Source organism: Stigmatopora argus, chromosome 13 (assembly GCF_051989625.1).
Source record: "Stigmatopora argus isolate UIUO_Sarg chromosome 13, RoL_Sarg_1.0, whole genome shotgun sequence".
NCBI classification, from domain to species: Eukaryota; Metazoa; Chordata; class Actinopteri; order Syngnathiformes; family Syngnathidae; genus Stigmatopora; species Stigmatopora argus.
In genome coordinates this window covers 3,187,727-3,212,547 of record NC_135399.1, presented here as the reverse complement: position 1 = coordinate 3,212,547, position 24,821 = coordinate 3,187,727, and the positions used below count along the sequence as shown (strand labels likewise).

Sequence of the window (24,821 nt, the reverse complement as noted above, 5' to 3'; positions counted from 1 at the left end):
ATGAGGCCACTGAACGCAGTGCGGGTGCTCCAATTGCACGAAGAGGTCAAGCGCAAGATTCTCGCGCGCACTACCACCAACTCCACGACAGGCTTCTTGACAATATTATTTGCCAGAGGCGGACCAGATTTCAAGAACACGAAGGACTGATGTTTCTCTCCCTCTTCGACCCGCAGAAGTTTCGGGAATACCAGAAAACTTTCCGACATGCAACCTTCTCCATCTTAACGCAGAGCCACGGAGCACTTTTTGATCTGCCTCGGCTAAGAACAGAACTGATTGTAATGTATGCCACGGATGATTTTACAGGAAAATCTCCCACTGATCTCCTTGACTTCCCTCAGCAGAAAAATCTGAGTGAGAGCATGGGGGGCTGTACACATTAGTGGGTTTGACAGTGACCATCCCCGTGTCCACTGCTTCTGTCGAACGGACATTTTCAGCCCGAAACAGAATCAAAACGTATGCCAGAAATACAACAGGACAGACTCGACTGCTTTAGCTTTGATGACGATAGAAAATAACTTCTTGATGGACCTGAAACGCACATGTAATCTGTACGACAGAGTAATTGAAATCTTCTTGAGGAAAGAAAGGAGGATGGATTTTGTGTACAAATAAAAATAATTTGTTGGGAGTTAAATATTTATATTTTCCTAAATAATTCATTTTTTTAGGTTATTATTGTTTCAGGCAGCCTTTTTACCTAGGGCGCTGCTAAACCTAGTTAAACGTGCTCAGATTGGCCAAATGTGAGTAGCCTTGATTTTGAAATAAAACAAAATTCCAATTTGACTGTTATAAGTTTCCTATGTTTTCCGTTGTTTTAATTAAAAGGCAGGATATTTCCTTCTTTTCGTTCCGGCACCTGGGCGGACAGCTTGGGGTCTTATAGTTGTAGTTTGAGTTGTAGTCTTTGGTAGAAAGCACCACGAACGTTTCCAGCGGAGTTTGTTTCAGTGTTCATCAAAGTTGACTGTAATGTGTTGTAAAGAAGAATGCTCTACATTGTCAATTACTTGGATTTCATATAAAATAAGCTAAAGAATCATCTGTGTGCCTTCGTCTCACTCTCTGACCGGAGTATCTGGGTGGATGACAAGGGCTAAGAACATCGCAACGCTAAGTTAACTCGCTAATATTGATTTTTGTTGTTGTATTTCTTGTTCGAAAGTAACAACAATTTGAGTAATATGAACCATCGAAAGAATTGAGATATTTTGACATTAAAAGCAACGTGGCTGCCACAACATCTTAAACTTCTGGTAAGAAAATTGTAATTTCTATAATTAGAAAGCATCAGGTACTCATCAAGATAGATTTTTTTCTTTTTTCAAAGTGAATAATTTGATATTTTACATTTACAAAGACAGGCATATTAACTTCCTTATGATAGGGAATAATGTGCTTTTGATTCATACAGTATCTCAGAAATACCACTGATTTTCCCTTCAAAGTAACACATTTGTACTCCCAATTAAAACCATGAATATGGAGGAGTAAATTGCAAATCAGGGGGGCGCTTATACACGAAAAAATGGAAAATTCTAAAATTTCAAGGCAACTTTCAGGTTGCGGCTTATACGCGTATGCGACTTATGAGTAAATACGGTAATCCTGACAACACCCTATACTGGTCGCTAGTCAGCCATCTGGCACACATGGATACAGACAACGATTCACAATCACAATCATACCGCCACCAGCGGGAATCAAGCCAGCTCCTGCCTGCACCGAAGTCAGGCGAGTGAACCCCTACACCACAATGCAGCATGTGTAACATTAACAAACTAAATTCTAGGATTTAAGCTTCAACATCAAAAGATAAAGATATAAAAATGATGGTGTGGCAACCATCATTCCCTGGCCTCCATTTTATTAAGAACCATATCCAATAAAAAGTGCGGATTGGAACCAGTTCCTATGGTTCATCAAGAAAACAAAAATATATGAGGATACATTATTTCTCTGTGAGGTGATACTAAAATCATCTAATGAGCAACAGACAGAAACCATTAACGATAAACCGGTATAATTGAGTTTTGTTAAGAGGATATTGAACAGACTTGATGTCTGGTTATGGTTGAAATACCTTTTTTGTCTTTTTTATTTTTCCTCTGACAGAAATACATGGTGTTTTTTTTTCTTGAGTTCTTTCAAGTGGGTTTTACAGTTGGAATACAGTATTTGAAACAATTTCACACATAAATGATGTTGTAATAATGGGAGGGTACACTATATGAAATTCAAACTATTATAAGTTAAAATATCTGTTAACAGTAAAAAAAAAGTTTTCACTATTTGGATTGGCTATTGAATAAAACTTTTAACAAGAAAAAACACTCATGATCTGTGCAACAAATTGTACACTGAAGTTATAGTCATATAGAGCATCAGCATACTGTTTGTACCCCACACTGGATTATTGCATAATTCATTAGCAAGTAAAGAGGGAACGTTGCTATTTGTTCTCGCTTCTGTGATTTTCTAACCTGAATAGTTTGGTGCTGCATTGCAGCCATTTGAGAAATAACAATTTCAAACAACTCCAAAAGAGAGGCAGGAAAGAGTCCTTGCCTTGTAGACAATTGGATTTTTGTTTTTGCCAGCTGCAAATGTACCATTGAATTTTTTAAAGCCAATTCTCTGTTAACTGTTTAACACAACAGACATATATATACATCCAAGTCGGTCTGCCTGTGTGGAGTTTACATTTTCTCCCTGGGCCTGCGTAGGTTTTCTCCCACATTCCAAAAACATGGATGATTGGACTCTCTAAATTGCCCCTAGGTATGAGTGTGTGTGTGAATGGTTGCACGTCTCCTCGTGCTCTGCGATCGGCTGGCCACCAATTCAGGGTGCCCCCTGCCTCTGACCCGAAGTCAACTGGGATAGGCTCCAACACCCCCCGCAACATTTGTGAGGCTTAAGCGATACAGAAAATGAATGAATAAACTTTGGCACAGCAAATTTGGTTGTCACAGTAGGTATTGGAAGTTGTGATTGTCTCACATGATTTATTTGGTTGCAAGGTTTGAAAAGGGGTCATCCGCAGAGGATTTTCTATTATCCCTGAGGCTAAAGAGCAGCTTTGCAGGCAAATCGCCTTCATGAGCCATGTCTGGCAGACCATCATGTCTGCAGATTTAAAGGGTACAGTGTTGCAAGGTCTTTAATGTGCGGGAAAAATGCCCCCCCCCCTTTTCATCTGGTTTGTGTTTCATATAGGTGTATGGTGGGGCCAAGTCCAAAAACAATGTATTTTGAGAAGTTGGGCAACATTTAGTTCTCAGTTTAAAAAAGATTTTCCATTATTTCCACAAGTTTATGTAGTTTTTCTGAGTTGCTGTTCTTTTATTTTAAAAAATGAATTAATTGACTACCACTAAGTAGGAGAGTTGTACAGTGATACCTCGACATACGAGTGCCCGGACATACGAGCAATTTGAGATACGGGTAAAATTTCGAGCAAATATTTATCTTCAGATACCAGACAAATTTTGATATACGAGCATACAGAGGACGCGAGAGGCTGCTAATAAGAACATCCTGGGCACTGTCTCTCTCCCCGCAACTCCCTCATGTAATGTCTCTATGAGCACTGGGCGGAGCGTTGCATTTTTTCAGTGTTTTTTTTCCCCCTTAGTCAGTGCAGAATGGTGGAGCTTGATCGCTAATACGAGAGGAGCATACTACTTCTCGTTGGCAAGTGGTCTTTGCGTTATCCTATTGTGAGGACATTTGTATGCATCATTTTCGGAATATTTTGAAGAGAACACAAAAGCAAACAACCATCAATAGGTTCCTTTTAGCTGCAGCTGAAAGTCAGGTTGGAGGCGGGGCAAATAGAGCCAACCCGGGAGAAGAAAGGTATAAAAATGTAAAACAAAATTAGAATTGAGTTTAGTGTAAGGGTAGATTAAACTTATTTTTGAGTGTCTGTATCGTAATTCATGTTCATTTAAATTTGTATATGTTATGTTACGAGCGTGCTGCTGTGCAAAAAGTCTCTCTTGCTCTCTCTCTGTCCCTCTCTCTCTCCCCTCTGCGAAATATGTCTAATTTTAGTACTATTAAACATCATAGCCACTAGTTATTTGTTACTCTGTTATAATAGATGGCGAATTAGTACAAATAAAAATGTTTTTCCAATCCAATATCCTGTTTTGGGTGTTTTTTCAGAGCGTTGGAACGAATTAATTTGTTTTTAGTTCATTTCTATTTTAAACGTTCATTTGAGATACAAGTACGTAAATCGACATATCAGCTCATTCCCGGAACGCATTAAGCTCATATCTCAAGGTACCACTGTATGCCTGTCTTTGTAAATGCAAAATATCAAATTATTCAATTTGAAAAAAAAGAAATAATTCTATCTTGATGAGAACCTGAAGCTTTTTCACAAAAATTGCAATTTTCTTATCAGAAGTTTGAGATGTTGTGGCAGCCATATTGCTTCTAATTTAAAAAAAAAAGATTCTTTCAATGGTTCATATTACTGCAATAGTTGTCAACAAGAAATACAATGAAAAAAATCTAAGTGGAATTTTGTTTTATTTCAAAATGTCCAAAATGACTGTCTTGCGCTGTTCCAAATTTTGAAACCGAATTAACAAATCTTTCACCAAACATATTTTTTATCACCTTGAAGGATATTCTTGTGTAAAATCTGGAAAATGTGAAAGTAACCGCAGAACCCTGCTTTTTCTGCAGACCATGATTTGCTCTTATTTTGACATGTTCAATGGAAGTGCACTAACTGTGAGCTTTAGACTCACTGCAAGAAGCAGGATTTCTTCTGTTACACACACAACCTGTCTGTTATACATTGTAGTCCATAGTATGCTTAAGTTCCCATCCGGTTTCCTACAACATCACAAAATTTGCCGAAGTTCCATAATCTCAAAATTGCTGCAAGAACAACTTTATCCCATTGCAAAAAACATTTTCTCCTGCACACACAAGTTTGCTTCAGCTGAACCTTTTTGAGTTGAAGTATACGTTAATATACACAATTATTTAGTCCATTCTCATAACGACTGTATGATTTCTCAAACAAAAGCTGGCTTGGATACTTATGGGTGGGTTCACTCAAACCCAAAAATTATTTTTAGGCGCGAACTGGGAGTGATAATGTGTTTTCTCCTGACACATTTTTAGAGGTCGTGACTACAATTTCACTTAAGGGGCTACACCTGAAGTAACGTTCAAACAAACGTTACAGTTAAATTACAGGCGATGGCTTCATCTAACCATTTAACACTTTTACATTAGCTTACGGACTAAAAACACTCAAGTTTTCCCATGAGACAAGCAACTCAGGGTGACAGCTGTGGGCCAGCTGCCTTCTTTTCAACACCATTTTCTTTTCTTCCAATCAGATTCCAATTGGCTGTTTAACAGCTTGACTCAAGTCTTTTTTCATCAAATAAAACACGAAGACTTTTGGTGAGGTCTCGCCTCCTCTCTTTTTCAACAGAGGTCGTTTTCGCTTTGGAAGTTAAGAACTACAGCATTGACGCCAGCCACTCACACATACACCTTATGGCAAATCAAATGGTAAGAAATATGACCTTTTTTACGGCGGTAGATTCGCAATACGATGCGCATAGAACAGCCAGCATTTCCCTTTGGCTCCCAGTTCCGTGACGCCAATTATTGGAGTTTGAATAAATTGCAAAATACCTTCTGGTTCCAGACAGAAGGCAAGACTTACTTTATTTCACAACTCGGCATCTTTTAGAGACGGAGCACAGTACAGTGAAAACATGTAGGACATCTGCCCCCCTTCGTCATCGTTTTGGCATTGTCTGATATCTTTCTTGCAAGGTCATCCCGACTGACCCTGGCTCATAATCACATGATGTTATCTGCGACTCACGGCCACCTGCTAATTCCACAATAGGTGTTATCTAGACTAACGGTCTAGATACTAAACAATACTGTAGACCAGGGGTCTCAAACTCAATTTACCTGGGGGCCGCTAGAGGCAGAGTCTGGGTGAGACTGGACCGCATCAGGATTTCCACAAGAAAAGCGCTGATAAAACATTCCAACGTTATCAAATATCTTTTTTTTAAACAAAAAATAATGAATTAAATAAATTAACTTAAAGATGAATAAAAAATAAATAAATCAGTTATACAAAAATAAAATAATAATAATGAGCATACAGTAGATATACACTGGCTGGATAAGTAGAGAAAATGAATTATTTTTATTCCGTTTCAAATGTCTGTATTAACAGCTCTTTAACCTTTAACTTTCTGAACTTGAATGGAACATTGAACATGAAATATTCTGAACACGGCTTCTCTTGCCCACTCCTTGCTGCTAGAGACCTGGCAGCGCTTCTTCTCACATAGCTGAGTCACATTTGGTTTGAGGGAGGAAGCAGTGGAGACCCTCAGTAGAGCTTGAAGATGCTCATCAGTAAGTCTGGACCTGTACTTGGACTTATTGAAGTTCAAGGTGGAGAAGAGCTTCTCACACAAGTATGTGCTCCCAAAAAGGCACATGGTCCGCTTGAACATTCGGGAAAGTTCAGGGAAGCTGGGGGTCAACTCTCTCAAAAATTGCCCAAGCTTGTCTGCTTCTCCACTCACCTCCCTGAACTTGGCTTTGAGTGCAGAGTTGCACTGCAGGTCAATGAGCTCCATTTGAAGCTCAGGAGGGGCATCTTGCACATCAAAGGAGAAGGGGTCCGCAAAAATTTGAAATGTGGCTTTGTGTGTCTTGAAGTCTGCAAATCTGTGATCAAATTCCTCCTGTAGCTTCGAAATGGCCTCAACATACTTCTCACCACTGAATGGTGTGCCTGCATCCACGAGAGCCTTGCATGCTGGGAAATGGCAAAGGTTTGTCTGAGAGAGCTGGGCTTTCCATAACACAAGTTTAGTGCAGAATGCTCTCACGTTGTCATAGGTAGCACTGATAAGTTGCCCCTGGCCTTGTAGCTTCTTGTTCAGTACATTAAGCTCATGTGTGATACCAACAAGAAAAGCCAAGTCCATGAGCCATTTGGGATCACTTAGCACAGGAACAGCAACCCCGTCTATCTCCATGAAGTCTTTTACTTCTGCTATCAACTCAAAAAATCTCTTCAACACGTTTCCCCTGCTGAGCCACCGTACCTCAGTGAAGTAGAGCACATCCCCATATTCAGACTCCATTTCCTCTAAAAAAGCACGGAACCTTCTGTGCTTTAAGCCCCTGGATCTGATTTGGTTGATGCATTTCACAACGACAGACATCACATTGTCAAACTTCAGGCATCTGCTGCAAAGGGCCTGCTGATGGATAATGCAGTGCAGAACTATGGCCTCCTCCACACCCTCCTCTTCCAGTTTTTTTTGAACAAGTGCTACCAGTCCATTCTTCCTCCCTGTCATTGATGGGGCTCCATCGGTTGTTATTCCAACAAAGCTCTTCCATGGCAAACCGGCATTCTTAATGGCATCACACAGCTGGTGAAATATTTCCTTAGCGGTGGTCTGGCCATGCATTGGAATTACTGTGAGCAACTCCTCCATTACTTTAAAATTGTCAGCACCACGGACATATATTGCGAGCTGGGCAGTGTCTGTGATGTTTGTGGTCTCATCAAGAGCCACTGAATATACACTGAAACATTGTGCTTTCTCACACAGTTGATCATAAATGTCACTTGACAGGTGAGAAATGCGCTCTGCCACGGTGTTGGCAGAAAGGCTGATGTGGTTGAACAGACTTTTCTTTTCTGGACAGACAATATGTGCAGCCTGTAATATGCACTTTTTGATAAATTCACCTTCTGTGAATGGCTTTCCTGCTTCAGCAATCAACTCACAAACGGCGTAGCTAGCTTCGACTGCTGCATTACTGTCTTTGGGAGCCTTCTTGAAGAAATCCTGTTGCCTCAGAAGACATGTTTTAAGACTGGCAACCTGGTTGGCTCTCTCATCTCCCTGGTATTTTTCGTACTCCTCAGCATGTCTCGTAGTATAATGACGTTTCAAATTGTATTCCTTGTGCACCGCAACTTTTTCAGTGCAAATGAGACATGTCGGGGTGCCCCTTTGTTCAACAAAGAAATATTGCACTCCCCACTTTTCTTGAAACTGTCTGTGCTCATCACCGACCTTTCTCTTCACGGCAGGCTTTGAAAGAGACATCTCTGGGGCTCTGTAATATGTTTTTCCACTTGGAATGAGTCTCGGGTTGATCTTTCACTTTCAGTCGCGCAGGTTTGTGGCCCATGCGCACTTTCGCTCTCCGTTTATCGGTTTCACTCGCGGAGATGGCTACACTGACACAGGCTGGATCACGGATCATAGCGCCTCATTCAGTTCTATGCTGAGAGCAGCGGAGGAGTGTGCGCGCCGAGCGGAGTGATCGGCTTCACGGCTTCTCCTCCGCCCAGCTGATTGGAGGAATGAATGAGTGAGTGAGCGAGCCACTGGACAGCCCGGCCGATGTTCCGCCCTCCAGAGCCGTATACCTCACCGTGATAAGTAAATAAGTAGTCCAAGTGAGGAGCAGGCTTGTTCCATCAGGAGTCCAGGATGGGTGCCACGGTTTTGGAGACGTTCAGCGCTTAGTTGCACCGCTCGCTGAGTCTATGGATGCAACAACAAACAGGCAAAGACATACACATCATAGGCGCCGTTCAAAAGCGGCTGCTAGTTGCAGTGGCTCCCTAAACCCTCACTCGTATTCTGTGTTTTTAGGGCTTTTTTAGAGCTTTTTTATCCTTTATTTTTACATTTTATTGTTCTTAAAGATTTTACTTGTTACTTTGCTTTATATATTATATTCCAAACTTTAATGTTTTAAAACTTTACTTTCAAGACTCTACTCCGAGACTCAAGTTGTGCGAGAGGCAGTCTTTGAGCTATTAGTGTAGTTTATCTTTTGGGAATTCTGGACATTATATTTTGACCCACTCAGCCATGCCTCCGCTGTCTTACACAAAGGATCAGCTGTTAGCGCTTCGCAACACCTGGATTCCCCTGGACCTGGACCTGGACCTCCCCGCGGAGTTAAAGAGGAAGAGAAGAGGATGCAGAGCTGGACGAAAATGTCAGGAGAGAAAGCGACGCTTCAGACCCAGCATTCCATCTATTATTATGGGGAACGTAAGATCTCTCCCCAATAAGATGGAAGAGCTAACGGCGCTGACCAAACATCAACGACAATATCGGAATATCTGCATTATGTGCTTCACGGAGACCTGGCTGAATGAACTAATTCCGGACTCTCTCGTCTCCTTGGACGGTTTTCAGCTGGTGAGGGCGGACAGAGATGCTGAGGAGAGCGGTAGGAAGAAAGGGGGGGGACTAGCTGTTTTTATTAATAGTAGATGGTGCAGCCCCGGGCACATTACTGTGAAGGAGCGACTCTGCACTCGAGATATCGAGCTAGTAGCTGTTAGCATCAGGCCGTTTTACATCCCCCGGGAGTTCTCGCACGTTATCATAATAACTGCGTATATACGTCCCTCGGCCGATGCGACAGTCGCCCGCGAGCTGCTTCACGCCACTGTGTCCCGGCTGCAAACGTCACACCCCCAGTCTCTCCTTCTTATCTCTGGTGATTTTAACCATGCTCCCTTGGCTTCTACTCTCCCCACCTTCACTCAGTTTGTGAGGTGCCAGACCAGGGGACAAAAAACTCTGGACCTGCTGTATGCCAACACAAAGGAGGCATACAGCTCAGTCCCCCTCCCCCCACTGGGCCGCTCAGACCACAACCTGGTCCATCTGATCCCCACCTACATCCCTATGGTGAGGAAAATAAAACCTACCACGAGGATCATACAAAGATGGACCGAGGAGACCAGCATGGTACTGAGGGACTGTTTTAAGACCACTGACTGGGAGGTGCTGTGCAATTCACATGGTAATGACATTGACAGCTTGACCCACTGCATCACAGATTATATTAACTTCTGTGTTGAGAACATTGTACCCTCCAAGAAGGTCCGTTGTTTCTCCAACAATAAGCCGTGGGTCACCAGGGATCTAAGGGCCCTCCTGAACAAGAAGAAGAGGGCTTTTAGGTCTGGGGAGAAAGAGAGCCTGAAAATGGTCCAGAAGGAGCTGAAGAGAGAGATAAGGAAGGGTAAGACCATCTACAGGAGGAAGCTGGAGAACCAACTCCAGAGAGGCAACACACACCAAAGAGGTCTGGAGGAGCTTGAGGACTATTTCGGGCCATGGAGGCAACAGCGAGAGAGACCCGGAGTCTGGCGGCAGGGAGTGGGCCAATGAACTGAATCAGTTCTTTAACAGATTCAGTCCTGCCCCCACTCCCCTGACCCCCCAGACCAGAAGCAACGCTCCCCCCTCGTTCTCCTCCTCCTCTTCCTCCCCCTCTTCCACCGGTCTCTGCATTACTGTCGATCAGGTGATAAAACAGCTCAAGAAGATCGAGGCAAGGAAGGCTACCGGTCCTGACGGCCTCAGCTCCAGACTACTGAGAGAGTGTGCGGATCAGCTTGGTATAGTGATTCTGCATATTTTCAACCTCAGCCTCAGTCTGCAGAAGGTCCCCACCTTGTGGAAAACTTCCTGCGTGGTCCCAGTTCCTAAGACTGCGTACCCCAGGGAGCCAAACCACTTCAGGCCGGTAGCATTAACCTCTCACCTGATCAAGACATTGGAGAGAATCATCCTCAATCACCTCAGCCCCCTGATGAATGCAGAGCTGGACCCTCTGCAGTTCGCCTATCGTCCAGGCATTGGTGTGGAAGATGCTACCACCTACCTGATGCACAGGTCTCTTTCACACCTGGAGAACGCGGGAAGCACGCTGAGAATGATGTTTTTTTACCTCTCCAGTGCGTTCAACACCATTCAGCCGGTTCTACTGAGAGGCAAACTGGAAGAGGCTGGAGTAAGGAACCACCTAGCCGCATGGATCATCGACTTCCTCACTGACAGACCACAATATGTGAGACTCCAGGACTGTACATCTGATGTGGTAGCTTGCAGCACGGGGGCCCCACAAGGCACAGTGCTCTCTCCACTCCTCTTCTCCCTCTACACATCGGACTTTAAACATAATACAGACACCTGCCACCTCCAGAAGTTCTCTGACGACACCGCTATTGTTGGACGAGTGACGGACGGGAACGACCTGGAGTACAGGGGAGTCATCACAGCCTTTGTTGACTGGTGTAGGCAAAACCACCTCTACATCAACACCAGTAAGACAAAGGAAATGGTCATCGATTTTCGGAGGAATCCTCAACAGACCACTCAGGTGAACATCTAGGGTACAGACATTGAAATCGTGGAAAATTTTAAGTACCTGGGTGTTCACCTCAACAACAAACTAGACTGGTCCACAAACACAGATGCCCTGTACAAAAGGGGCCAGAGCCGCCTCTACCTACTGAGGAGTCTACGGTCCTTTGGAGTGTGCAGGACACTGCTGAGGACTTTCTACGACACTGTGGTGGCCTCTACAGTGTTTTATGCAGTGCTTTGTTGGGGATGCGGGAGCACGGAGAGGGACAGGAACAGGCTGAATAAGCTGGTCAGGAGGGCCAGCTCTGTTCTGGGCTGTCCTCTGGACTCTGTGGAGGAAGTGGAAGAGCGGAGGATGCTGACCAGGATGATGTCCATCATGGACAGCACCTCCCACCCCCTGCATGAGTCTGTGGAGTCCCTCCGAAGCTCCTTTAGCAATAGACTGCGGCACCCTCATTGCAGGAAGGAGCGCTTCCGCAGATCCTTCCTCCCATCAGCTGTCAGGCTCTTTAACAAAAAAATGGCTGTGTGTTAAGACCTACCGTATGCATGCATGTACATTTATGTGTATGTATGTATGTATATATGTGCTAAGCAACACGCTTATTTAATTATATATTTATTCATGTATTTATTTCTTGACCTACTTATTACCTATCTATTTATGTCTAAAATGCCTTTCCTATTCCTGCATCCTCACCCTCTTGCCACTGGAACAACGAAATTTCCCGAATACGGGATGAATAAAGTTATCCAATCCAATCCAATAGTAATGATAAATAATCACTAAATAGTAATGATAAATAATCACTAAATAGTAATAAAAATAATCACTAAATAGTAATATAAATAATCACTAAATATTAATGATAAATAATCACTAAATAGTAATGATAAATAATCACTAAATAGTAATGATAAATAAATAATCACTAAATAGTAATGATAAATAAATAATCACGAAATAGTAATAGATAAGTTAGTGTTCAAAATTATAAATAAGTAGTATAAGTAGTAGTAATAAGTCTTGATTAGGTCTTAGGTGCAGAACTCGACTTGAGTATGGTGACAGCTCTTGTGAAGAAACTGTCCTTGAGTCTGTTTGTCTTTGCAGTTATAGCTCTGTAGCGCATTCCAGAGTGCAGCAGGTTGAAGTGGTGGAAGCCGGGATGCATACTGTCTTTTATAATGTTCTCTGCCCTTCTAAGGCACCGGGATTCGTAGCTGCTGGACAGGGTGTGCAGGGAGTGATTGATGATCTTTTGGGCTGAGTTGATCACCCTCTGCAGTCTTTTACTGTTGGCTTCTGTGCAGCTTGAGTGCCACACTGATAGAGCGTAGGTCAGCATGCTCTCAATGGCAGACCGGTAGAAGGTCACCAGCAGTTTGTGCTCAATTGCTCTTTCCTGAGTACTCACAGGAAATGTAGCCTCTGCTGCGCCTTCTTGATGAGTGCTGTGGTGTTTGCCGCCCAAGTGAGAGCAGAGATGTGGACTCCTAGGAATTTTAAAGTCTCTATTTGCTCCACACATTCGCCGTTAATATACAGGGGCGATGGAGGAGCCTTATTCTCTGGTTTTGGAGACATTCAGCGCCATGTTGTTGAGAGTGCACCACTCGCTGAGTCTAAGGACCTCATCTCTGTAGGCTGTCTCATTCTCCTCTGTGATGATCCCCACTACTGTTGTATTACCCGCATATTTCACAATGATGTTCTCAGGGTGTGTGGGTCTGCAGTTGTGTGTCTAGAGGAGTAGAGTAGTAGACTCAGTATGCAGCCTTGGCGCGAGCCGGTGCTGAGCGTTCGGGCAGATGAGAGGCGGCTGGATTAGGCTCCAGCTATCCCCACAACCCTTATGAGGATGTGTGGTATGGAAGATGAATGAATGAAAATATTGGAGTGAACTTGGGGTTAATATGCCTATAATTTGTAATTTTCTTATTTTTTTCTGAGCTGCATTTTGCTATTGACCCCAGCCTCGATATATTTATTGGAAGCCGGGCAAACCTTTGGACCAACAGTAGGCCTGGGCAATATGACAAAAATTGTTATCACGATAAAAAAAAATGACAAGTCGATATCGATTATTACAGTAACTATGACATCCTTTTTCTTTCAAATTTGAAATTTATAACTTCTAGGAAGAAAAGACTGACAGGCAGTGTCGGGTGAGTTACGTGACAATTTGTGAATGGGTTGTGGATGCCTGGGCTAAAGTGTCGGCTAGCAAGGCAAGCTTTCGCTCAAGTCGGCCGGCATCACTTTTACGAAAGCCAAGGCCAACATCTCTGACTGTTAGTGAGATGGAACCATGCGTGTTGGGCAGCGAACTCGCCGACTTGGACTTTGCCGGGTTTGTAAATGTTTGGATGCCTTGACTTATATTACCGTGAGTAAACATTACATCAATAAGGAACAATCAAACTCAGCCTTGCTTGTCCTGCCTTATTTTTAAAAACATACACTAGCGTATGTTTCATGCTATCACAACCATATAGTGCACCCATTGTGTATGGGCAAAATGCAGAAATAGCATCCGCAACGGAGACAGTGCCCTTTAAGTTCGTGAGTCCTATCGGCATGAAAATACGGTAATTGGTTCCAGAGGTTTTTTTTGTAACTTGGATTTTTTTTCTAAGTAAAGAAATATTTCACATTGAATTAGCATAATCCGTTCCACAATCTTTAATACCACCCTCTAAACCCTTTAAAAATGATAAAAGTGTACAATGAAATATGTATACAAGTATATGGATGTGTGCATGCCAAAAAAAAAGAAAAATATATGAAAATTATTTAATAAGCCATTAAAATGACACTACAACACTGAACCAAACAAAAACAACACCAAAAGTCCTGCACATCAGGACTGTCGGTCTCTTTCTCTCCTGCTCTCATCATTCACATGGTGCAGTCAAGATTCATTAAAATATTAACTCACTCATTAAGTCACCAGGGTCGCAAGGGGTGCTGGAGCCTATTCCAGCTAACTATGTGCACCAGGCAGGGGATACCTTGAATTGGTGACCAGCCAATCGCAGGGGACAATGAAACACAACCATTCACAGAGAGGGGCAATTTAGAGTGTACAACCAGCATACTATGCATGTTTTTGGGATGTGGCAGAAAACCAGAGTACCCTGGGAAAACCCACGCAAGCCCGTGGACAACGAGATCGAAACCCTCGACCCCAAAATTGTGAGGCTAGCAAGCTAACATCTCGACCACCGGGCCACGTAGGTAGAATATGTAAACAAATAATTAATATAATAATATACCCAATCCAGAAAGAAACCAACAACTTCAAATTATGTTAGACATACAGAAAAAAATTAAGAAACAACTCTGTGACGAATAAGTGGCGACACAAGGGAACTCGATGCATGCCAGAGCTATTAAGGAGAGCCATATCTTTACTCACTAATTACTCTTAGACGTCGATGGCTACTCTGCTAAGTTGGCTGCTTTCTACAGCCCCCTATCTTTGCAACATCATAGACCCACTGCTTTCTGGTAGTGAATGCGAGGTCAGCAAGATGTTGGGAGATAGCTTACTCCAACGCAAAAATGAAATCCCGAATAAATAGGTATACAGGAGGCTATTCTGCGTTGATGTTGCTAAGTGAGGTGAGTGGAAAGTGTCCCTGTCTTGCATGCTAACTCTGGAGATGGCTTCAAGATTAATACTCGTCAAAGTACAGTAATACCTCGACATATGAGTGCCCCGACATACGAGCAATTTGAGATACGAGACAAATTTTGATTTACGAGCATACAGCGGACGTGAGAGGCTGCTCATAAGAACATCATGGACACTGTCTTTCTGGTCGCAACTCCCTCGTGTATTGTCTCTACGAGCATTGGGCGGAGCGTTGCATTTTTTCAGTGTTTTTTCCCGTTAGTCAGTGCGAATGGCGGAACTTGTTCGCTAAAACGAGAGGAGTACGACTTCCCGGGCAAGTTGGCAAGTGGTTGTGCGCTATCCTATTGTGAGGACATTTGTGTGCATCATTTTCGGAATATTTTGAAGGGAAGACAAAAGCAAACAACCCTCGATAGGATGCATCTGAAAGTCAGTGTTTTTACCACTGTATTGCACTTGTACTTCAATTGATCTTTCTTAAGTTGGACAGCTTTACGTATCTTGGAACAGTAATTTGCATATCAAAGCATTTTGTAACCTGAACATTTCTTATGTACAAGCATTTTTAAGTAGAGGTAGAACTGTATTTACAAAACAAGTTTGTTTTTATAAACTCAAAACATGAACATACTTAACATTCCTAAACGAAACTGCCTCATGGTGTCTCAACACACAGTTTTGTGAGGTCATAAAGAATAATTTCCCAGAGGGCTTTGAGGAAATTTTGGTCCCCCATCCAGCATTAAAGGAGAGGAAAACAGTGCACCTCCAACACTGTCTATATTAGATATATGGTGCTATTGACTTTTCTGGGTTAATGGAGAGGATGGCCAATTGGGAGTTTGAATCTCAGAATCAGGAAGTGGAATGTGTTTTCCGCACTGTCCGTAGAACAGTAGAGAAACTCAATCTTTCGGGAGGTGCTCAACATGGTGTTCCTCCATCTCCTGAAGACAAACAGATGAGATGGCCCGAGTATCTGATTAGCATGCCTCCCTGGTGACGACCTGTTCTGGGAACAGCTCAGTGGAAGGAAGCCCTGAGGAAGTTGTCTTCTGTCTCACTTGGGAACAGCTTGCAATGCCCCTTAAGGGTCTGGAACTGCTTTCCCTGTGACTCAATCATGCATAAAGTGGGAAAATATGAAATAATTGTACAACCTTTAATGTCTTCTTCTGGACATGTTGATTGACAACCAATATTTTTCATTTTGAGGTTTAAGGCTTTTTCACATGGGAAGAAAGAGCACAAAGTTTGCTGCTTACAAACCCGTTCTTTGTGTATGATGTGCGGGGAGTTGCCCACAAGAAAAAATGTGTTAGAGGACATTTTGAGTGGTGTTGGATGGTGTAATTGAATTTGCCTAGGCTTTTGTGTGTGCAATGGCAGAGGGTCTGGTGATGGGATATACATATTACTGTTTTGAAAAACATGCTGTGTATTTATTCTGGCCAAAAAGTGGATATGTGCAATTTTAATGGTTAGGTTCTTTGGAATTTAACAAAGACTTTAGTTGAGCTAAAATGAAGATAATTTCACTTTCATGATTAAAATGTATCCATATTTTATAATAACATCCTTCATTCTCTTCATTCCATTATTGTTTTAGATTATTCAATATGCTGTGTTCTTCAGTTAATTTTAAATATTTAAATTTACTTTCTTATTTCAGTTTTTTTTTTATTTCATTTGCTTAAAGCATAGCGAGATACCTTTGAAATTTAAATGTGCAATGCAAATAACCTTGCCTATAGCAATCTATGCCAGTACCCTATGTAATCAAAAGTAATAGAACATGAAGGATGTGGGAAGTGCAAAAAAAGGCAGACCTCCTTTTTTATCTTGCCCTCCTAAGGATGAAAAGCACTATGACTTTATTTATATGGATCGAAAACGTTCCACTGAGAAACTCCGAATGACATCTTGTTCTAATTTTGGATGTGTCTAAGCGTTATGGGACAAAATCATTTATATGTGACATTAAAAACCTCGACGGCCTGGCGGCTTGAGTGGTTAGCACGTTAGCCTCACAGCTCAGGGGTCCTGGGTTCATATCCAGGTCAGTCCACCTGTGTGGAGTTTGCATGCTCTCCCTGAGTCTGTGTGGGTTTTGTTCGGGTACTCCATTTTCCTCCCAAATGCCCAAAACATGCATGGTAGGCTGATTGGATACTCTAAATTGCCCATATGTAGGTATGAGTGCGTGAGTGAATGGTTGTCCGTCTCCTCATGCCCTGCGATCGGCTGGCCACCGATTTAGAGTGTCCCCCGCCTCTGGCCCAAAGTCAGTTGGATAGGGTCCAGCACCCCTAGTGAGCCTAGTGAAGATAAAGTGGTTCAGAAAATGGAAAAAAAGAATGACTTAAAAACCTCTGAACTGAGAGCATCATGTGACCAATCACTTTTTTTTCCCGTTCAAGAACACAACATTAAAGACGATGATTTGCCTGAAAAAATACTTCATTGAGACCAAGCCAAGACAAATACTGTCAGATGTTGACACCAAGACCATGAAATTCATGTTCATTCATGTTGGGATTCAAAATAGTGATGCACCTCGTGGCGCTTTGCGTGGCTATTTTGGCCACCTGATATGCACAAGGGAGTTCGGGGAAATCCTGGAACGTAACTTTGGCTTGTTGAGCCCAAAATGTGTTATTCTGAGGCCAATTGTAGCATTTATAGAGCTGAAAGGCATAGAAAAACTGTGAATGCAAGTGTGGAACATGTGATTGTGCAAAAACTTAACTTTGGGCTATTAACGCAAATACAACTGAATGCCGTTACTGTCATCCTTCACCACTTCACTGTTTCAACATTTGCGGCGTCAATACATCACTGTATTTTATATTTAGTATCCAAATCAAAAATGTTCATAAAAATGTCAAGATTCACGCTAAAACTTGCAAGTGGAAGACAGGAAATGAAAAATGGCGGAAGTCAGGGTGCCGCCACCTGAGAAGAAGAAGCAAAATTTCAGCGTAGAAGAAGAATGAACCGCCGAATAATATAAAAGGCAGAGAAGAATGACGTCTTGCCTTTTCCTGTTTTGTTTGGATTGCATTTCACTTCGGTCCCATCATCTCGTGGACGAAGACTACGCCGAGCCTAATCCAGCTTTGTTTGGATTTCGAATCAACCTTGAAAATGCCTCCCAAGTGTCCTCCATCATTTTAAGGCATCCAATGAGCCCATGAAAAAAATGAAACATGATGACAGTGACCAAAAAAGTGAAATTGCTAGATATGCTGAAGGCGGACAAGTATGCCCATGTAGCACGGCGTGATGGCATTAATGAATCTACCGTGCGTTACATCAAGAAAGAAGAAGCGAACATTAGCAGAATGGCAACACTATCCCTTTCCAAGGACAGCAAGCGCATGGTAACCACTAGGAATAAAAACATATTTAAGGTTGAGAATTCCCTATTTGTCAGCATCAGGGATTTATGCCGTAATAAAGCCGTGAAGATGGCCCAGATGGTACCCACTGAAGGCTTCTCAGACATGTCAGCAAAGGACAGCTGATGAGGACTTTATCAAAATAATGCAATCGGGGCGTGAGGAAGGCAGGCAGTTTGGTAGTAATAATAGTTGTGATCTTACTTCGTAGTTTTTCGGTTATTGCGGCCATGTCTGGTCTACATTATCTGCAAAATTAGAGGGATTACTGTATTGTCATTATACAAGTATACACACACACACACACACACAAACACTTATCCATGTGTACATAGTCATTTCAAAATTATATACGTTTGATTACAAAAAGCTGGTAAGAAGATTGTAAACAGTGAGTTCTAATCCTTGGGTTATTTTAATCAAAGCATGTCACACAGAGCAGCGTTTCATTTTGCCACAGCCTTCAAAAGAGCTCTAACGGTGACAATTGTGCCTTAGCCAGGAAAGACCCCCCAATGCCATTTCATTCCATAAAGTCCGTAATGGAAGCTGTATTTCCACACAATTATTGATTATTTGATAATTTCGATTGAAGCTTATCTCTCACAGCAATGTCTTTCGCAGGACGAATCCCCCCCAAAAAACAAAGAAACAATGATTTCAAGTGTGTTGCCAAAGCAGCCTTGAACGTACATAAGATAGAGTTGACTTTCACAAACATTCTATTTTGAGGGGGCTGGGAGGAAGTGTACCATAATACTAAAACTTCGTTATTTTGAACAAAGCGTGTCACGGGTGTTTTATTTAGCCAAATGGGTACTGTATTCATTTATAGATTTAAGACTATACTACGTCCGCTTTAAGTTATAATCCATGGCAAAACAAGCATGAAGCTCCGCCAAGTCTTTACAGTGTATTGTTGTGCTTCAAAACAAATGAAAAATGAGATACGAAGAATGAGGTTCATCCAACAGGGTGTTCAAAAGTGGAACCAAGGATACTTTTGACAGATTACCAGGTCAGTGCTTGCATAATAACCCTGGCTGTGCTGTGTCAAGATGCTATGCCAGTATTCTCATTTCTCCCCCTCTGCAATGAACATCTGCAAGTGTGGTGGCCGCCCCACCAACAATTTGAGTCTCAAGATAAGACGGCTTGATCCACTTTAGTTGCACTTGGAAATCGGGATTAGTGGAGAAATCTCTTGGAGAACGAGCGCAATCAAACCGGGTCAGTCGGAATGCGGAGAAACACTCCGAAATGCAAGGGAGTGCATCCTGTCGGCATTGTTCATCAGATGGACAGCCTGTTGCAGGGAAATAAAGGAAAAATGAACTAGACAAAGACTAATACAACTTTTTGTAGCCTGGAGACAAAGTCCTCTCAAGCACTCCGTGATGAAGCGATTATTATAATCAAACTGGCGCCAGTTTTCATTACACGCTGCGATTCTGGGCCTGAATGCAAAAACTCGGTTAATCCTAATTGGGAAGTAGCTGATGACATTCGACTAGCTGCTCTCATTGTGTAGGGGGAAGATATTTAAGAGGAATCAGAAGGAGGGAGTTAATAGAGGGTGGATTTGACAGGTTTGGATGGTGAGAGTGAACCATCTCCCACCTATTGCATTGCAGCAGGAGACTAATATGCACACTCATACATGCACATACTCTGAGGGAGCACTTTGTGTCTCGTTTGAAGGGTCACTGCATGGGTTAATAGACTGTTTGAAGCATCTGAGAACTGGATAAGTGAGGCAGCCTTGTTATTTTTTCTAATCCCTGCTTTCAAAACTGTAATGCTGACAGGTAAAGTCACACTTCGCAACAGTGTGTTTTGATGCTCAGAACTTCCTGCATTTTCCACTCTCACAATAAAGTGGATGAATTCAAGTCTGTCTTACAAAACGTCAGGTCAAATGCTGTTTTTCAACACACAAGGTTGAGTCATTGATTTAAAAAGCAGTACAAATGGAGTCTGTAAATTTGAACACTGTTGTGTTATCAAATGATTGTTTGGAAATTCCCAGTAAATTTTTCATTTATTTTAAAACATTTTCTCCAGTGTCAAGCTGTTGCCATTCTGAAGCCTTTCATTTCTCAGATGATTAAAGGAGCTTGAATGAAGTTTTGTTTCAATTTTTTTTTTAACCGTTCATAAATTCCAACAGGTTTGCATGGCATTTTGTGTTTGTGTGACAGAATGTCCTTTTTCAATTTCAATTTAATGCCCTTTTTTCAATTTAATTTAGTTGGTCCTTATGCTGGCTGCTGTAAATCACCAGGTTCTTGTTGATATATGGCTGACTGGCTCTTATTTGAATATTTAAATCTTTACCCTGATTGTCCGTCAGTAAAGTGTGTGCATAGGCAGCTAGCATGTGGGCCGTCAGTTAGCATTAATTCACACGTTTCAGAGACCACAAACTTTTAGAGAGTTTCTCAAATGAAAATGATCATTAGCTTGACGCCGACTCATTCACATGGCTCATCAGAGCTGAAAGTCATCGCCGTGGGCCAGACTTGCGACTTACATAGATAGCAGATCCAGCCAAACTCAAAAAACAGGCCGGATGAAAATAATGGACAAATAGAGGTGCGACAAAATGATGATAGCAAAGCAATATCTACAAATATGAGCTTAATCCGTTCCGGGACCGAGCTTGTATGTCAATTGACTCATATCTCATTTTTTTTTTCCCATATAAAATAACTAAATGCACCTTCTGAAAAATACCTAAAAATAGGATATTATATTGGAAAAACATCTTTTTAATTGTTCTAATGCACCACCTACGCTCACAAAGTAACAAATACCTATCTAGTGGTTTTGATCTGCAATAAAATATGACATTATTATGTACAGTACAGACGCTCCCCTACTTACGAACGAGTTAGGTTCCGAGCAATTGTTCATAAGTTGAATTTGTTTGTAAGTTGATTCAGTGCTATATTTTGTATTATAATTTATGTTTAAGGCCTATATAAGTATATTGAAGGTTTATATAAGTGCATTTGTATGTTTACGGCTTGTATAAGTAACACGCATTGGTTTGTACTGAAAAAAACATTTAATAACATGGAGAGAATACATACAGTACTGTATACATACATTAGAGAGAGAGATTTACTAGAAACTGGCCGAAAGAAGCGATCTAACGACGATTGCACAGTTTTCTTCTTTTTTTCATCATAAATGATGCGGTAGCACTGTATGGCATCATTCAATTGATTTGCAAACTTTGTGCAACGTTCAATATTTGGGTCCTGCTGCTCGATCTTTCTGTTTATAAATGGTACTGACGGTCGAACCATTAAAGTTGTATGCCCGTGCAACGCTCACCACTCTCACGCGCATCAAGCTTCGTTATTATTGCCACTCGTTTCAAATGAAATGGCTTGCCTCTTCCTTGCACCTCCCTCAATAGAAGCCTTTCGCTTTTTACCAACCATATTCAATAATGGATGCACGAGATATTTAATGATACAAATAAAAAAGGTTCTTTGCGCACTGGAGATACGTTCACACACTTCCACATTGCAACGAATTGGACAGAAGAATGTAGATGCTGGGTGAGGTGAGCTCTCCCAGCGCCAGGCGGTATCAGCGGTGGAAAGAAGCACTACTCGGAAAAAAATACAAAATCGAACTCACGAACATTTTTCGACATAAACGCAATTTGCAGACATGTTCGTATGTACCGTTGTTCGTAAGTCGTATGTTCGTAAGTAGGGGAGCGTCTGTAATATGGAGTTTTTACCTTTGAGACAGACGGTAACGGCTAACGGCGGCGGAGGAGAGAGACTTGACGGCTTTCTAAAGTTCTCGAAAAAGCCGCGACTCACTTTGAAGGTTTCCTTTGGCGTCGAAGTATCCCCATTCTCAGCTGCTTGCTTTATATTCAAGTCCTCGTAGATTCCGCTGTTTCTCCTTTATCCATATTAAAAGAAGTTCCTCAATCTGGTCATGAATATCACTACGCAGCTTGAAAAGGACCACCTAGCGGCCGCATCCTGTGCTCGTGTGTCAAATTTCCCTCTATCTGAGGGCAAAAATTTACTGGGAATTTTCCCCATATCTCAAATTTATCACATGTTGGGACACTCATTTGCCAAGGTATTACTGTAGTGTATTCTTGATGTAGTTCAGTTGTAGGACCAGGAAATGACAGATGCCTTTCCTTAAACAAAAACTTCCAATGGAACCTTGTGCATAGAGGAACAGCGAAGATGGCAGGTTTCCGCCTGGAATTCATTCACTTTATTGTGAGAGTGGAAAGTGCAGGATTTTTTGAGCATCAAAACACACAAAGTGTGACTTTACCTGTCAGCATTACAGTTTTGAAAGCAGGGATTAGAAAAAATAACAAGGCTCCCTCACTTATCTAGTTCTCTGTTTAGGCATCACTTGGCGGCCCGGTAACTGAGCGGTTGGCGTGCCGACGTCACAGTTCTGAGATCGAGAGTTCAATTCCAGGTTCTTCCTGTGTGGAGTTTGCATGTTCTCCCCGGGCTTGCGTGGGTTTTTGCCAAGTATACTGCGGTTTCCTCCCACATCCCAAAAATAATGCTTGGTAGGCTGGTTGAACAGTGTGGGTGTGAATGGTTGTTTGTCTCCTTGTGACCTGCAATTGGCTGGCCACCAATCCAGGCATCCCCATAATTGGTTGGGATATGCTCCAGCATCCCCGCAACCCTTGTGAGGCTAGGTGGTGCGGAAAATGAATAATAGAATTCGTTAACAATATCAAGTACAGTGGTACCTCGAGATACAAGCTTAATACGTTCTGGGACTGAGCTCGCATGTCGATTTACTCGTAACTCAAACGAACGTTTCCAGTAGAAATGAACTAAAAACAAATTAATTTGTTCCAACCCTCTGAAAAAAAACCCACCAAAAACAGGATATTGGATTGGAAAAACATTTATTTGTTCTAATTTGCCATCTATTAACAAAGTAACCAATAACTAGTGGTTTAATAATACTAAAATGTGTTTAATGGTACTAAAATTAGACGGATTTCGCGGAGGGGAGAGAGAGGGACAGAGAGGGGGTGGGGAGACTTTTTGCATGGCAACGCGCTCGTAACATAACATAAACACATTTAAATGAACTTGGATTACGATGCAGACACACTCAAAAATAAATTTAATCTAACCTTACACTAAACTTAATTCTAATTTTGTTTTAAATTTTGATACTTTTGTTCTCTCGTGTTGGCTCTATTTGCCCGCTTCCACCCTGACTTTCAGATGCAACCTATCGAGGGTTGTTTGCTTTTGTCTTCCCTTCAAAATATTCCGAAAATGATGCACACAAATGTCCTCACAATAAGATAACGCACGACCACTTGCCAATGAGACGTAGTATATACTCCTCTCGTATTAGCGATCACGCCGCCATTCACACTAACGGAAAAAAACACTGAAAAAATGCAACGTACAGTGCTCGTAGAGACATTACACGGGGGAGTTGCGACCAGAAAGGCAGTGCCCATGATGTTCTTATGAGCAGCCTCTCGTGTCCGCTGGATGCTCGTACAGTGGTACCTCGAGATATGAACTTAATTCGTTCCGGGACTGAGCTCGTATGCCGATAATCTCGTAACTGGATGAATGTTTCCCATTGAAATGAACTAAAAACAAATTATTTTGTTCCAACCCTCTGAAAAAACAACCAAAAACAGGATATTGGATTGGAACAAATGTTTTATTTCCTCCAAATTCGCCATCTATTAACAAACTAACACATAACTAGTAGTTTAATATTACTAAAATGTGTTTAATAGTACTAAAATTATACAGATTTCGAAGGGGGAGACAAAGAGAGACGGACAGAGAGGGGGGCGCTTTTTGCATGGCAACACACTCGTTTCACAACATAAACAAATTTAAATGAACTTGGATTACGATGCAGACACACTCAAAAATAATTTTAATCTAACCTTACACAAAATTTAATTCTAATTTTGTATTAAAGTTTGATACCTTTCTTCTCCCGGGTTGGCTCTATTTGCCCTGCCTCCAACCTGACTGTCACTTTCGATGGGCTGTTTGCTTTTGCATTCCCTTCAAAATATTCCGAAAATGATGTACACAAATGTCCTCACAATAGGATAACGCACGACCACTTGCCCACGAGAAGTAATATATACTCCTCGAAATAGCGATCGCTCCCCCATTCGCGCTGAGTGATGGAACAAAAAACACTGAAAAAATGCAACGCTCCGCCCAGTGCTCGTAGATATCTGTTATACACGAAAGAGATGCGGCAAAAAAGAAGTGCGCTAACATCATAAACAGCCTCTCATGTCTTGGCCACCTGGCTTTCTCGTATCTCAAAATTTTACTCGTATCTCAAGATAAATATTTGTTCAAAATTTTACTCGTATCTCAAGATAAATATTTGTTCAAAATTTTACTCGTATCTCAAGATAAATATTTGTTCAAAATTTTACTCGTATCTCAAATTGCTCGTATGTTGGGGCACTCGTATGTCGAGGTATTACTGTACAGTGTACAGTAATACCTCGACATACGAGT

The 24,821-nt window shown here is 41.9% G+C and overlaps 1 protein-coding gene across 2 annotated transcripts in view; it reads left to right on the top strand.

Moving 5' to 3' along the window:
• Positions 1-24,821, top strand: part of LOC144087060 (contactin-associated protein-like 5) — a 224,095-nt gene that overhangs the window by 36,548 nt on the left and 162,726 nt on the right. Inside the window, exon 1 of one of the 2 annotated variants that reach the window (XM_077617335.1) lies at positions 891-5,559. The exons of the other annotated variant lie outside the window; for it this stretch is intronic. The gene's annotated coding sequence lies outside the window, so the exon portion shown is untranslated. Of the gene's footprint in view, positions 1-890; positions 5,560-24,821 lie in introns of those variants that run through there. 2 annotated transcript variants of the gene reach the window in all.